The sequence below is a fragment of the Saccostrea echinata genome, unplaced genomic scaffold (assembly GCF_033153115.1).
Source record: "Saccostrea echinata isolate AGI-Se365-2 ecotype Australia unplaced genomic scaffold, CSIRO_AGI_Sech_v1 ptg000015l, whole genome shotgun sequence".
In the NCBI taxonomy this organism is placed as follows: domain Eukaryota; kingdom Metazoa; phylum Mollusca; class Bivalvia; order Ostreida; family Ostreidae; genus Saccostrea; species Saccostrea echinata.
The window spans coordinates 11,040,772-11,054,836 of record NW_026889764.1 but is presented as its reverse complement, the minus strand read 5'-3'; positions in this window follow the sequence as shown (position 1 = coordinate 11,054,836).

Sequence of the window (14,065 nt, the reverse complement as noted above, 5' to 3'; positions counted from 1 at the left end):
TGAAACACTATGCACCCGGCGGCAACAAAGTTCGAAAAAGCTATTTTTAGCGTATAGGTCACAGTCAAGGTCACAAGGTCATTGACCTTGGTGTCATTTGAAAGAACTTAATTAGTGGAGTATGCATACCAAATATGAAGTCTCTATCTCCTATGGTTCAAAAGTTATGGCGAAGGTTAAAGTTGACAACAGACAGACAAACAGACAGACAGGACAAAAACAATATGCGCCCCCGATCTATCGATCCGGGCGCATAAAAATGTAATAAATGCGCGTATTTCTTGTACATATATACATTAAGAGCCCTTTGTAAAAGAAAAAAAAAAGGGGGGGATATTTGCAGGGAGGTAAACACGCAACAGCTACGATGATGTGTGATAATTATGTACTAAAAATGATGACAGCAGTTATGAAAAGAATATTTGTCGGGCATTCTCTCTCTCTCTCTCTCTCTCTCTCTCTCTCTCTCTCTCTAAACGAATTTTAAACACAGGTGTATCCAGAGCACTTTTCAAAACCCAAAAAGTCAGATCAAGGGATTAATTTTTGAACTCTGAAATTAAAATGCTTACCAAAGTTTGATATGGATTAATAGTTACACACTTCATTAATGTATATAAGGAAATCCGATTTAATGATGTTATTCTGTTGAGAGTAATACTTTAACAGTTATAAACAAATAGGATCAAATAATCCTTCAACATACCTTGCATTACGTTGTTATGCCAACAAAAAAAAAAGAAAGGAGAAGGGGGATTAACATCTCTTTTTTTAACAGGGTTGGGGTAATTGAAATAAGTAATTGTAATTTACTGTATTTAAATACATTTTTTCAAAGTAATTGAAAGTATTTGTAATTGAGTTTGTTTTCAATTACAAGTAATTGAATGTATTTAAATACATTCCAAAAATGTCATGTATTTTTCAATTACATTTCAATTACAGTTCAAATACTTCATTATTCAAGTTACATATTAAAAAAGATGTTTTATCATAATGCATACCAGTACTGGTGGGCATGAGTTTGTGTTTATTCAATAACTAAATGCCTTATAAGGTTTATACGGCATAAACACTCTCTGCAGGGCAATAAGAAAGGCCAAATTTAATTATGCTGCTTCAAAATATTCATCTAGATGTTCTTCAAACTTTTTGGAAATAAAACAAAAGTAATTGATATGTATTTAATTACATTCTTCAAAGTAATTGAGAGTAATTAATTACATTTGTTACAATCAATGTAACTGTAATTGCAAGTAATTGACAAAATTATCAATGTATTTTGAAAGTATTTAATTACATTTCAAAATAATTGACCCCAACCCTGCTTTTTTTTAAACAGATGTGAATCTCCCCTTCCTTTTCTGTTGATATGACAACATAACGCAAGGTATTTTATAGGATCATATAACTGTCAAAGTATTACTCCCACCAGAATTACAGCATAAAATGGACTTCCTTATATGTATAATAAAACACTCTCTTAGCGAATACGCTTATAATGAATTTACGCTTACAGCGAAGTAATTTCATTCCCGGTGGTTTTGAGAAGTGTTGTGAACTTGACGGTTATAATGAAGCAAAATTGTCCGTCCCTGACACTTCGCTATATGCATGTTTTACTGTACATTTAAAAAGTGTCCAACTATTAATCCATATCAAACTAATTGGTAAGCATTTTGATTTCAGAGTTCAAAAATTAATCCCTTGATCTGGCATTTTTATGCCCCCGTAATCAAAGATTCGGGGGTATATAGTTTTTGCCCTGTCCTTCCGTCTGTTTGTCTGTCTGTTTGTCCGCAAAAACTTTAACTTTGCCATTAACTTTTGATTCGTTGAAGCTTTGGCTTTCATATTTCACATGTGTATTCCTTGTGACAAGATCTTTCTTTTGGTACCATCATAATTGACCTTTTGACCTTGACCTTGGAGTTTGACCCACTTTTGCAAAATTTTATGAGACTTTTACCTTGGCCATAACTTTTGAACAGTTGGTACTTGGGCTTTCAAACTTCACGTGTATTTTTTTTTGCCAAGACCTTCCTTTTGACACCAACAATTTTGACCCTTTGACCTTGACCTTGGAGTTTGACCTACGTTGAAAAAACTTTAATCTTGGCCTTAGCTTTTGAACAGTTTGTGCTAGGGCTTTCATATTTCATATGTGTATTTCTTGTGACAAGACTTTCCTTATGATGCCAACAGCTATGACCTTGGAGTTTGACCTAAATTAATTTTGAAAAACTTAACCCTTGACCATAACTTTTGAACATTTAGTGCTAGGATTTTCATACTTCACAGGTGTATTCCTTGTGATAAAACCTTTTTTTGGACACCAACAACTTTTACCCTTGACCTTGACCTTGGAGTTTGACCTACTGTTGAAAAAACTTTAATCTTGGTCATAACTTTTGAACAATTGGTGTTATGGCTTTCATACTTCACATATGCATTCTTTGTGACAAGACCTTACTTTAGATACCAACTGCTTTGACCCTTTGACGTTGACCTTGGAGTTTGACCTACTTAAAAAAATTAACCTTGGCCATAACCTTTGAACGTTTGGTTTTAGGGCTTTCACATTTCAGGATCATGTGTATCACTTGTGAGAAGGCCTACCCTTGATCACCATTTGACCTTGACCTTGCCACTTTACTTAGTTTGAAAAACTTTAACCTTCGCCATAAATTTTCACGGTTGGTGCTAGGGCTTTCATATTTCACAGGTACATTCCTCGAGATAAGACTTTTCTTTGGGTACCAGCATATTTGATCTCTTGACCTGGAGTTTGACTTGCATTTGAGAAACTTTAACCTTCGCCAAAAGCTGCCATACGGGGGCATCAGTGTTTCACAAACACATCTTGTTTCTGGATGGAACCTTCTTATCTTTTCATTTTTTTCATCTGCATGTAATTCTTATATATAATGATATCTTTAGAATAAATGATATTTAAAACACTAAAATTGATTAATTTCCAAAGCATTCCTTTCAGCAAACAGTGATCGAATGCTGACATTTTTCGAATGTTTGAGGATAAATGGTGTTCATTGTTTTTAATTGAAAAGACCACTGAATAAACTTTTAAGTTAATAATTCTATAAATATAATATACATGTACTAGGTTTAATTGCTTTTACAGAACTATCACAATATTGAAAACCAAAATGCTAACAACAAGGGATAATTTATCAGTTATTTGAGAAATTTCAAAAGTTCTTTAATCCTGTGAATTAACATTTATCCTAATCCGCGGCGCACGTGTGATATCGCGGACTGTTGATCGAGTCCATTTAAATTTCACACATAAGGATTAATTAAATTATTTGATTGCAGTCGATACCATATAGAAAATGTCTATTATTACATCTATGCCTATATGCAACTTAATTGTAGCCAAAATTCTTTGATGAGACTGTATAGCTCAACTGTTCTCAACTTTATTATGAATAGGGGTGGGCACATGAATTTAGTATGAATGTAATATTCATTTTTTTGAAATTTCGTATTTCTTTTTTCTTTTAAATCAGACAGAAAAATATACGCTATATGAGAACTTTTGAATCATACCGAGATAACTTATTTCTTCCTTTAGAAAACAGAGTCAAAACATCAAGATCAAAACTGGTGTAATATTTATTTATCTTCAAGTAGATTAAATGTTGACTATATGACATATGCATTTTACCCCCCCCCCCCCCCCAAGAAAGTCAACAGATTATTTCGTTGCTAAGAAAAGTGACAAACTTTTCAGCGAGATGAAAAATCAATTCAAGTAAATGTCTATCTTTAGTGAGCTTACATTGTGACCATTGCCCTGTTCAAATTAAATGGAAACTAAATTTGTTAAGAAAATACATGTTCACTCATCCGAAGTATTGTTCCGATCCTAGTATATGTAATAGGGAACGTTGAGCGGTCAGCGAAATTGTTCAATAGTTATTGGTGACCTACCACAGTTTTTATTTTATAATTTCACACATACAAAGATTTTGTAGTGAGCTACATTTCAATACAACCTTTAATAATGATTTATCTTCACCCTTGACATTAAAATTAGGATTTTGAATTTGCTTAGGTTTGTTGGTATTATATCATATGTAATTATCATATTTCAACTTCAGTGTTCTAATATTTCTTTATCAATACTATTTGCGTAGTTGTCCTTGTGTTTGACCTTTTGAATCTGAATTGCTGTGAAGTCATACCAACTCAGTTGAAAATTAACATACACTGTAAACTCAAATAATTGAAGATACATGTACATCTTCAATTATTTGAAGCTTTTAAGATATCATAATTTCTTTTCACGAGCGCAATAATTTAATTAAAGATCTCTTCAAATAATAAATGATATCTTCAATTCTGAAACATTGTGCGCATTAATTCAATTATTGATACGTGTAACACTAATAGTGCGCAATCATTGTATTGTTACTTTTTTCAAACAAACTGGATTGATGCGCGCAATATTCCAAAAACAGTAACTGAATTTTAAAATGCTTGCAATAACCGAATTATTGCGCTCTTTAAATGATTGATTGCGCGCATCAATTCAATTAGTGCACACTTATTCCTCTCTTCAATTGAGTTAAATAATGATATCATAAATTCAATTAATGCGCGAGACAATTCGTTCAATTAAAGAGAGCAACTAATTTATTAGAATCTCATGTACCAGTAATTGGTTTGAGAGAATAAATTGTCAATGAACTTGAACCTGAATTAGTGATATCTTCAATTCAACTTAGTGCTCTATTCATAGCTTAAAATACGATGTCTTTAATTGAATTGCTACTCTCTTTAAAATTTAAAAATTAATGTGCACATAAACTCCTCTAACAAAATCGTGCAAAATAATTAGATATCTAATTCAATGGAATTAAAGCATGGATTTTGGAGATGGGGCCTGGGCTCTTGAAGATTGAAATTTAAAAACATTTTTTCACTAATTTTTAAATCATATCGCATGACTATTTTTAGGTCAAGTGAGTCAGTCAGGTGACCTATTGCTATCTGTTTTCGTCCGTCGTCGTGCGTTTTGCGTCGTGTGTTAACATTTGTTTCCTCTCTGGAACTGCTGAACCAATATCAAGCAATTCTAGCATAGAACATCTATGAGTGAAGGGGGGGAATGTGAATTTCATGCCCCCCCCCCACAGGGGGGCCTAAGGGTTGGGGCTAAACCATCAAAATTAATGCTATTTTTAAAGATCTTCTTATTTACTCCTGGACATCAAGCAGTCAAACTATTGGCATGATTGTTATAAGCATTGAGCCTCCTACCAGTTGTGAAATTCATGGCCCCAGGATCAGATGTTCTGGAGCTAGGGTGGGGGCTAATGATCAAATAGTGAAATTGCATAAATTCTCCAAAAATCCTCTTCTCTCCTCTGTATATTTAGCAGAAAAACTAAGTGCATGGTATTGATGAGCAAGGGCGCCTCGCCAAAATTTCATGTCCACATAGCCATAGAGTTCTGGTGTTAAGGTGAGGCTCTATTGATTATACATGTATAGTGCTGTGAAAATGCAATATTGCTTTGAAAATCTTCTCCTTTGATCCTGGGTATTTAGCGGTAATATTAAGTGTATGGTTATGATGAGTAAGAGTGTTTTCCCCAAAATTGTGAAATCTGTGGCACCAGGGTTAGGTGTGTGTGGGGGGGGGGATGCATTATTTCTTTGAAAATCTTTTTCTTTGCTGCTAGATAATAAGCAAATAAACTAAATGCATTTGTTATAATGTTCTTCCAAAATTGTGAATTTCATGGCCCCTGGATCAAGGATTTTTTGTGATAGAGTGGCCGTAGGAACCGGGGGGAGGGGGCACGGGGGGGGGCGTGCCAATAATTTTGCCGGTATATAGAATACTATAGAAAACATAGCTGCTATATGCTTGTGCCCCCTCAATAATAACGTCTGATGACTTTTTTTTTTTTTGCTTGTCAAGGAATTTTGGTAGTTGATAGTGCCCCCTCAACTGAAAATGTATGGTTGTGCCCCCTCAAAGTGAAATTGCTTCCTACGGGCCTGATACAGGTACAGTACCCGCATCGTTATTCTTTACAATTCTATCGTGTCCTATCGTGCGTTTATCCTATCGTATCGTGCGTGTATCCTGTCGTATCGTGCGTGTATCCTATCGTATCGTGTTTTCCGTTCATCAGGTTTGGCGTTTTCTATCGTGTTTTCCGTTTATCAGGTTTTGCGTTTATCGTGAAGATCGTTTATCAGGTTCTATCGTGTATTGTGTTTTGCGTTTATCGTGTGCATTCGGAAACCCACGCTTTTTATCTTTACCTTGAGAAGAAACACCCGAGATATCTCGAGTTCATCTTTCGTTTTGTTAATTTATTTAGGATTAATCTAACTGTTGAACAAAAAGAGAAATTAACAAAAAAAAAGTCACGTGACGGGGCAGTCGACAGACGTGTCCGATAATCGCTCCGTCTTTTTGACAATTTTTCTTTGGATTTAACTTTCTTCTGTGTATATATTGTTAACAGTGGATTTATGGAGTGTTTTTCTTTTCATTAGGAAGCTCTATTAGACAAAAAAAAGTTTATTGTTATCATAACTGTGTTTATACAACCGTGTGCTACACCTAGAGGTGAGTGAAGCTCACTCAAAATTTTCATAGGACAATGGCTTTGGAGCAAACAAAAATGTTAAAACCTGTCTACTTGAGACATAGAGATATTCAGACGGATAAGAGCAATCCTATTACATACTATAATTTAGCGTGTGCGGTGGGCAGTGTTGTTTCCGATATTAAATGTATCCAAAGAGATAGAGACCTATGGAGAATTTATGTTGAATCGCGCGAAAGTCGGAATCTCCTTATATCTGAGGGTTTCGAACTGCGAAATAAAACAGTTTCTGTTTTTGATACAAATCCGTTTTCCGCGGGGACGGAGAATCCAAACGAAGTGGTAGTACGCGTGACAGTGCGTGGGATCCCCCTCTCTGTTGATGACACGTGTATCAAAAGCATGCTTGAAAAACTAGGTGCCACACTAACATCTGACATCAAATATGAAAAAATTCGAAATCCCAACACATTAAAAATGACAGAAATTTTAAATGGAAATCGGTTTGTTTACATGAAACCATTGGAAAATGGCAAGTTTCTACCTAAGAATAGTGAATGTGCAGGTCTCAAATGCTCTATATTTCATTATGGTCAGCCCACAAAAAAAAGGAACTTGGTGTGTACCAACTGTTGGGGAGAAGACCACTTAAGGTATAACTGCGAATATGAAGCTTGTTGTAAAGTCTGCAAAAACCCTGGTCATTCCCCGGGAGATACAGCTTGTACCAAACACGATTCAACTTCAAAGGAAATTATTGCTTTCAGTGGAAAAGATGATGTCATGTCAAACTTCTACCCGTGTGATATCACGGTTTTTGGTATTCCACATGCTTCCGCAGAACATGCTTTTCAATACAGCAAAGCGATGCGAGCAGGTGACATCATTAAGGCATCAGCTGTCAGAAACGCCGCTACTGCGCTCGACGCCAAACGTACTGGATCACAGGTGACCGTTCCGGATCATTGGTTGCAGGAGAGAGACGACGTTATGCGTCAGGTCATCGAAGCCAAATTCGATCAAGTGATTGAATTCAAGGAAAAGCTTTCCTCTGTTGAGTCATCCACTCTACTTGTTGAAGCTGCCTTTGATGACTATTGGGGGTCTGGACTAGATAAGAAAGGTACATTGTACACCGATATGAGCGCATGGCCTGGGAAAAACACTATGGGTCAAATTCTGACGGACATCATGAGATCCAAACGGGGAAACACAGCTCAGAAGCCCCAGTCGGTAAGAAACCGCAGAAATAATAAATCAAATAACAAATCATGAACGTTTACGTCTTAAAACTGTTTGAATAGTAGTTCTTTTTTAAGGACCTATCAAATATGTATTTAAAAAAAAATGAAATCTATAAACATTGTCAGATCTTTATCATAATTTTCTTTAACACAAAATATGTTTATATTCGTTTTTTTTTTTTTTTTTTTTTTTTTTTATATGAATGATAAATGAATAAATTTGAAATATTGTCGGTAAATGTCCGAGGACTTAACTCGGACGAAAAAAGGGTTAAACTATATACATGGCTAAATGATACAAAAATGGATGTTATTTTTTTTACAAGAAACCCATTATGTTGAGAAGAATAAGATTAAATATGACTCAAGATGGTTTGGAAAATCATTTCATTGTTATAGTGACTCATCATTTAGCCGAGGCGTCAGTATTTTATTTAAGAAAGAATTGAATGCAGAAATAGTTGAGAAACATGTCTCGCATGACGGTAGAAGATTATTTTTAAAAGTAAAAATAAATGAAATATTATTTTCGTTTATAAATATTTATGCACCAAATTCTGTTAAAGAAAGGGGTTTATTTTTTCAAACATTGCATTGTTTTTTGCAAAAAAAATGCACAACAGATGATGATAATATTATCTTATGTGGAGATTTCAATTGTAAAATTGATAATCATCACGATCAAAGTCTTCCAAAACTTAAAAAAATATTAAATACTTTTGATTTGATGGATACTTGGAGAACGAAATATCCATCCTTAAATGGATATACATGGTGCAATTCAGAAAATATTCCTAGTAGTAGAATAGATTATATATTTATAAACAAAAACTTCGCTTTCGAATTAAACAACATTACTATACGTAAAATTCCTGGAACAAATCTCGGAAAAAGAATGTCTGATCATAGGGTTTTAAAAATATCATTTAAATTAGATGAGAAGAAACGAGGGAGCGGGTACTGGAAATTGAATAATTCTCATTTAACTGATATAGAATACAAAAAAGGAATTAAAACTATAATAAGTGAAATACAGGAAGAACAGGTAAACCCGTTAGATACGTGGGAATCATTCAAAATTAAAGCAAGAGAGTTTTCTATTAGATTCTCAAAAAAATCAAGTCAAAATATAAAGAACAAAATTAACTTATTAGAGAAGGAAATAAATAAAATAGAAGAATCTGAATTTCAAACTATCGATATGAACAGAAAACGCAACCTAGAAGCACAATTAGACGAGCTTTATGATAAAAAGTGTAAAGGTGCCTTTGTAAGATCACGATCAAAATGGATATTAGAAGGTGAAAAATGTTCAAAATTTTTTCTTAATCTAGAAAAAAGTAGACAAAAACAAAATGTAATAAAAGAACTAAAGGTAAATGACAATAATATAGAGACCACTGATGACATTTTAGGCGCTATGTGCGACTTTTATGAAAATCTATACTCTTCAAATAATATACCAGATGATGGCATTGATAACTATTTATCTTCAATTGAGTTAGAAAATACAGTGAGCGAAAGCGATGCTTATTTCTGTGAACAATTTCCCTCTCTGGAAGAATGCACTGATGCAGTGTTTAATCTAAAAGCTAACAAATCTCCTGGTCTAGATGGCCTTACAAATGAATTTTACCAATGTTTTTGGAAAGATATAAAACATTTATTTTACGAAGCATTGAAAAGTATTTTCGAAAATGAACGAATGAGTTTTTCACAGAGAGTTGCAGTTATCTCCCTTTTATACAAGAAAGGCGATGAAAAAAATTTAAAAAATTATCGTCCGATCAGCTTGACTAATACTGATTACAAAATAATTGCATTTATATTTGCAAAAAGACTGCAAAAAGTTATTGGAAATATAATCAATGAAAATCAATCAGCATATATTAAAGGGAGATATATTGGTGAAAATGCCAGAATTATTTTAGATATTTTAGAATACTGTGAAGAAACTAATAATGATGGAATATTGCTATTTTTAGACTTTGAAAAGGCTTTTGACTCGATAGAATGGAACTTTTTATTCAAAACTTTAGAGAAATACAACCTAAAAACAAATTTTTTAAAATGGATGAAAATTCTTTACAAAAATCCAGTTTTTCGATTAAAAAACAATGGGTGGGTATCCAAAATATGCAATATGTCTAGGGGAATTCGTCAGGGGTGTCCGATCTCGGCGATATTATTTCTATTTGTCGCTGATATTCTAGCTCTTAAAATCAAAAATAACGACCAAATTTCTGGGATTAAACTTTCTGATAGCAGTAGAGAATATAAACATGTCCATCATGCTGATGATCTTACATTGTTTCTTAAAAATATGGAATCAATGAAAGAATGTCTTAAAACAATACGCGAGTTTTCAAATTATGCTGGATCGAAGTTGAATATAGATAAAACTGAATGCATATTGACAGGGGCATTGAGGCATATTAGAGACAAAATAGAAGGTATAAAAGTTAATACTTCATCACTTAAATGCTTGGGCATATACATAGGTATAAATAAAGAGGAATGCTATAGAAAAAATTGGATTGATAAATGCGAAAATATGCAAAAACTCTTTGAATCATGGAAAAAAAGAAAACTTACTATTTTTGGTAAGACTGAAATCATAAACAGTTTAGGTATAAGTAAATTTATCTATGTTGCGTCTATCTTACCTATTCCGCGAGAAAACGAACTAAAAAAAATAAGTAAATTCATTTTCAACTTCCTTTGGGATTCCAGAGACAGAATTAAGCGAAATACATTAATTGGTAAAATAGAAGAAGGGGGGATTGGAGTAGTAGATATACTTACCAAGTTCCAAGCATTAAAAGCTGCTTGGATACCAAGACTCGTGAATAATGCTAATCACAACTCTATGCTTTCCCACCTTGACAATTTATTAGGGGTGTATAATGTAAATTTTGAATATATATTAAAAACCAACAGTACTGGTTTGAACGACTTCGACTCCTTTAAAAGACTGCCTTTGTTCTATAATGAAATCTTTATTTATTTTAATCAATGTAAAAAACTTCCCGATATAAAGAAAATGAGTATTAACGAAATTTTACAAGAACCGATCTGGAATAATAGACTGTTTTTGTATAAGGGAAAAACGGTATTCTTTAAAAATTGGGTTAAAAAATATAAAATATGTAAAAGATCTCTTTTCAGATGGTGGATTTAAAACCATCGAAAATATAGGAGAAGAAATTCATCAAAAGTCAAATTTATTGTGTGAATATAAAATGATTAAAACAATTTTTAAATATATTAGAGAAAAAAGTGAAGATCAACAATATAAATTTATTAACATAAAGAACAAAAGGTATTATAATTTTCATGGATATTATTGTATGGCTGAAAGCAAGAAATGTAAATTTTTCTATGATATCCTTCTAAGTAAAAAAGTTATTCCGCCAAAACATCAGCGAATACTTGGAGAAATGTTCAATGTTAGTCAAAAAATGTGGGAATCTATTTATCAGCAAAAGATTAAACTGGCTATAGATAAAAACATTGCGGAATTCAATTACAAATTATTGCACAATTTACTTTGTTGTAAAAAATATATGGTAAAGTGGAAAAAGGATACCACAGACAAGTGTTCTCTTTGTTCTGTTGAAGAGGACATGCAACATCTTATTTTTGAATGTAGAAATGTTAAATATATATGGGATATAGCTTCAACTGTGTTTAAAGTTAACATTCAATGGAAAGACATTGTTATCGGTTTTTATTTTGAACGTAACAAGAAAACATACTTTCTGAACAATTTTATTTCCTTTATTGCATTAAAAATATATAAATACAAAATGTTTTGTAGAATAGAAAATCTTGACGAAACAGAATATAATGTTGTACATCATATAAAAAAATCTACAGTATTTTGGTGTAAAGTAATTAAGTTTTGTAATTATGCTCTAAATGTAGATATTATTGGAAAGTTTATAAAATTACTGTAATTTGTTATAGTATATAGATATAAGTCTATAAAACTAAAAAAAAAAAATCTGTTCATGTAATCTCTATGTATTAAATTAATTTATTTTTATAAGAAAAATTAATTAATTCCCGCTGCTAGATGGTTTCTGTCCCTCTAGTAGTGCTGTTGAAGGGGAACCCAAGGACTGAGTGAATGTATGTGATTTCCCCTTTCGACAGCAATGGGAATGTATTAATATTCATAATAAATAAACTTGTAAAATTAATGTATATTTATATATGAATATGTGTGTGTATACAACTCTATAATTATCAATATTTATTTTTCATCTACAAGTAATATTATTATCATGTCATCATCCTGCGAGATGATGTAGGACTAATTTATGCTATAATTGTATTTCGATGGAGCTTAGTCAGGGCCCCATCCCTGGCAGCTGCCATAAATATTCGTGTAGGGAATTCAAATGTAATAGTATAGGTCTGGGAAATAAAATTTAAAAAAAAAAAAAAAAAAAGAGAAATTAATACTCTAACTCTGGTATGTTTCTTAAAGAAAATAAATAAATGAATAAATAAAGAAATAAATAAATAAACGTCAAGTACCGTCACCAAGCAGAGAGCATAAATCGAAAGTCAAATTCTATTTTTATACATGAAATAATCGATCTACTATTTGAGTCATTCGTTATTTTTTTTTTTTAATTTCTCGATATGTAAGAAATATTTTTGTCAAAGATAGAAATATTATAATCCCTTTACACAGTCAGAGTCACAAAAGCGAGACCTTTATTAACTTTGTTTTGTTAATTATAGAAACATAAAACATTAGGTATGTGTGCAAAAAATAAATTTTGAATAAAAAAATAGCAGTATCTTTATTAAGGCTATCCTTTTTATCAATAACGGAAGCATAAATTTTGTCTATGCGCGCAAGTTTTGTTGTTCCTTTGTATTATTATTTTTCTCTGATAAGTATATATTATAATATAGATGTTTGCCATTCATATTTAACTACTGCATTTAGAAGATGTAAAAAAATAAATAAGTAAATAAACAAAACCACACAAATTTTTATTATACATCTTACCTACTTCGACGCGGAGATGAAGTAATATTTATACCGTAACTTAGTGACAGACGGAAGCGCTCCCGTGACAAAAGAACTGACATCTACATGTACCTGCCTAATCAATACACTGTCTTCTTGTCAAGTGAAGACCCCCCCCCTCCTTTTCCCCTACATGACCGGCCCGTGTGTATTCAACGTAGACATACCTGAACTCTGGCTCTCATCTGGTGTCAAGTATTTACCTTGAACCCTACTGGGTTTCAATGAAATGCATCTACTTATTTTCTGGATATTGTTCATAATTTTTATGAACAACACTTAATTAACAATTAAAGATTTTATACTAAGAAAATTGGTAAATGTACACTTCCGTTACAGATTAAAAATTGAATAATTGAATCAAATAAAATATAGGCGAGGTTTGTCCTCCAAACTCCGTTGATTTAGTTCATTTGTATATTTTTATGTAATTTTTATAGGTTTGATTGGTGTGATCAAATCAAAAAAAAATGCGCTTGCGATACTTCTGGATCTTAGGGTTTTCTGTGTTGTCTGTCGTTGTTACATGTAAAGGCGTCTCAAAGGTACATGAAAAAAAAATCGCCCGGTTCTGCGGTGATACACAAGACTGGTAAATACCTTTTATTTAATTTTATTCGTGTTTATCGATTGCATATAATACGTGACTATATTGAAGAAGTCAATATATATTTTTATTTTATTTTTATTTATTTATTTATAATTTTTTTTTGGCTTTTTGAATCGGATTTTTTTTTGGGGGGGATTATGGACCCCCCCCCCTTCCCCGCTGACTGTGCCTCAAAAGAGGTTAAGACTTTCATAATTTACAAAGTTTTGTCTAATTTTGCCGATGTCGTCCTATATAAGATAAGGTTTGTAACAATTATTACAAAGTCTAATAGCAATAATTGACAATTATTCAATCCGAAAATCCATTTGTTAAATTGTGGAAATTGATTTATTATTTATTTTTTGTGTGTGTTCTAATATGTTGTAAACAAGTGTACGTAACCATTCAATGTTATTTAATACAAAGTTTAAGTATTCAATAAATATATTCATATACGCTGTGAGCTTAGTTTACACGTATCTATAGTAGATACAAATTCTGTTATTGTAAATGCATATAACACAAGCACGCTAAGAAATATCATTTCTTTGGGAGCGGCCGGGGGTAGCGGGGTGGGGTCTAAAAA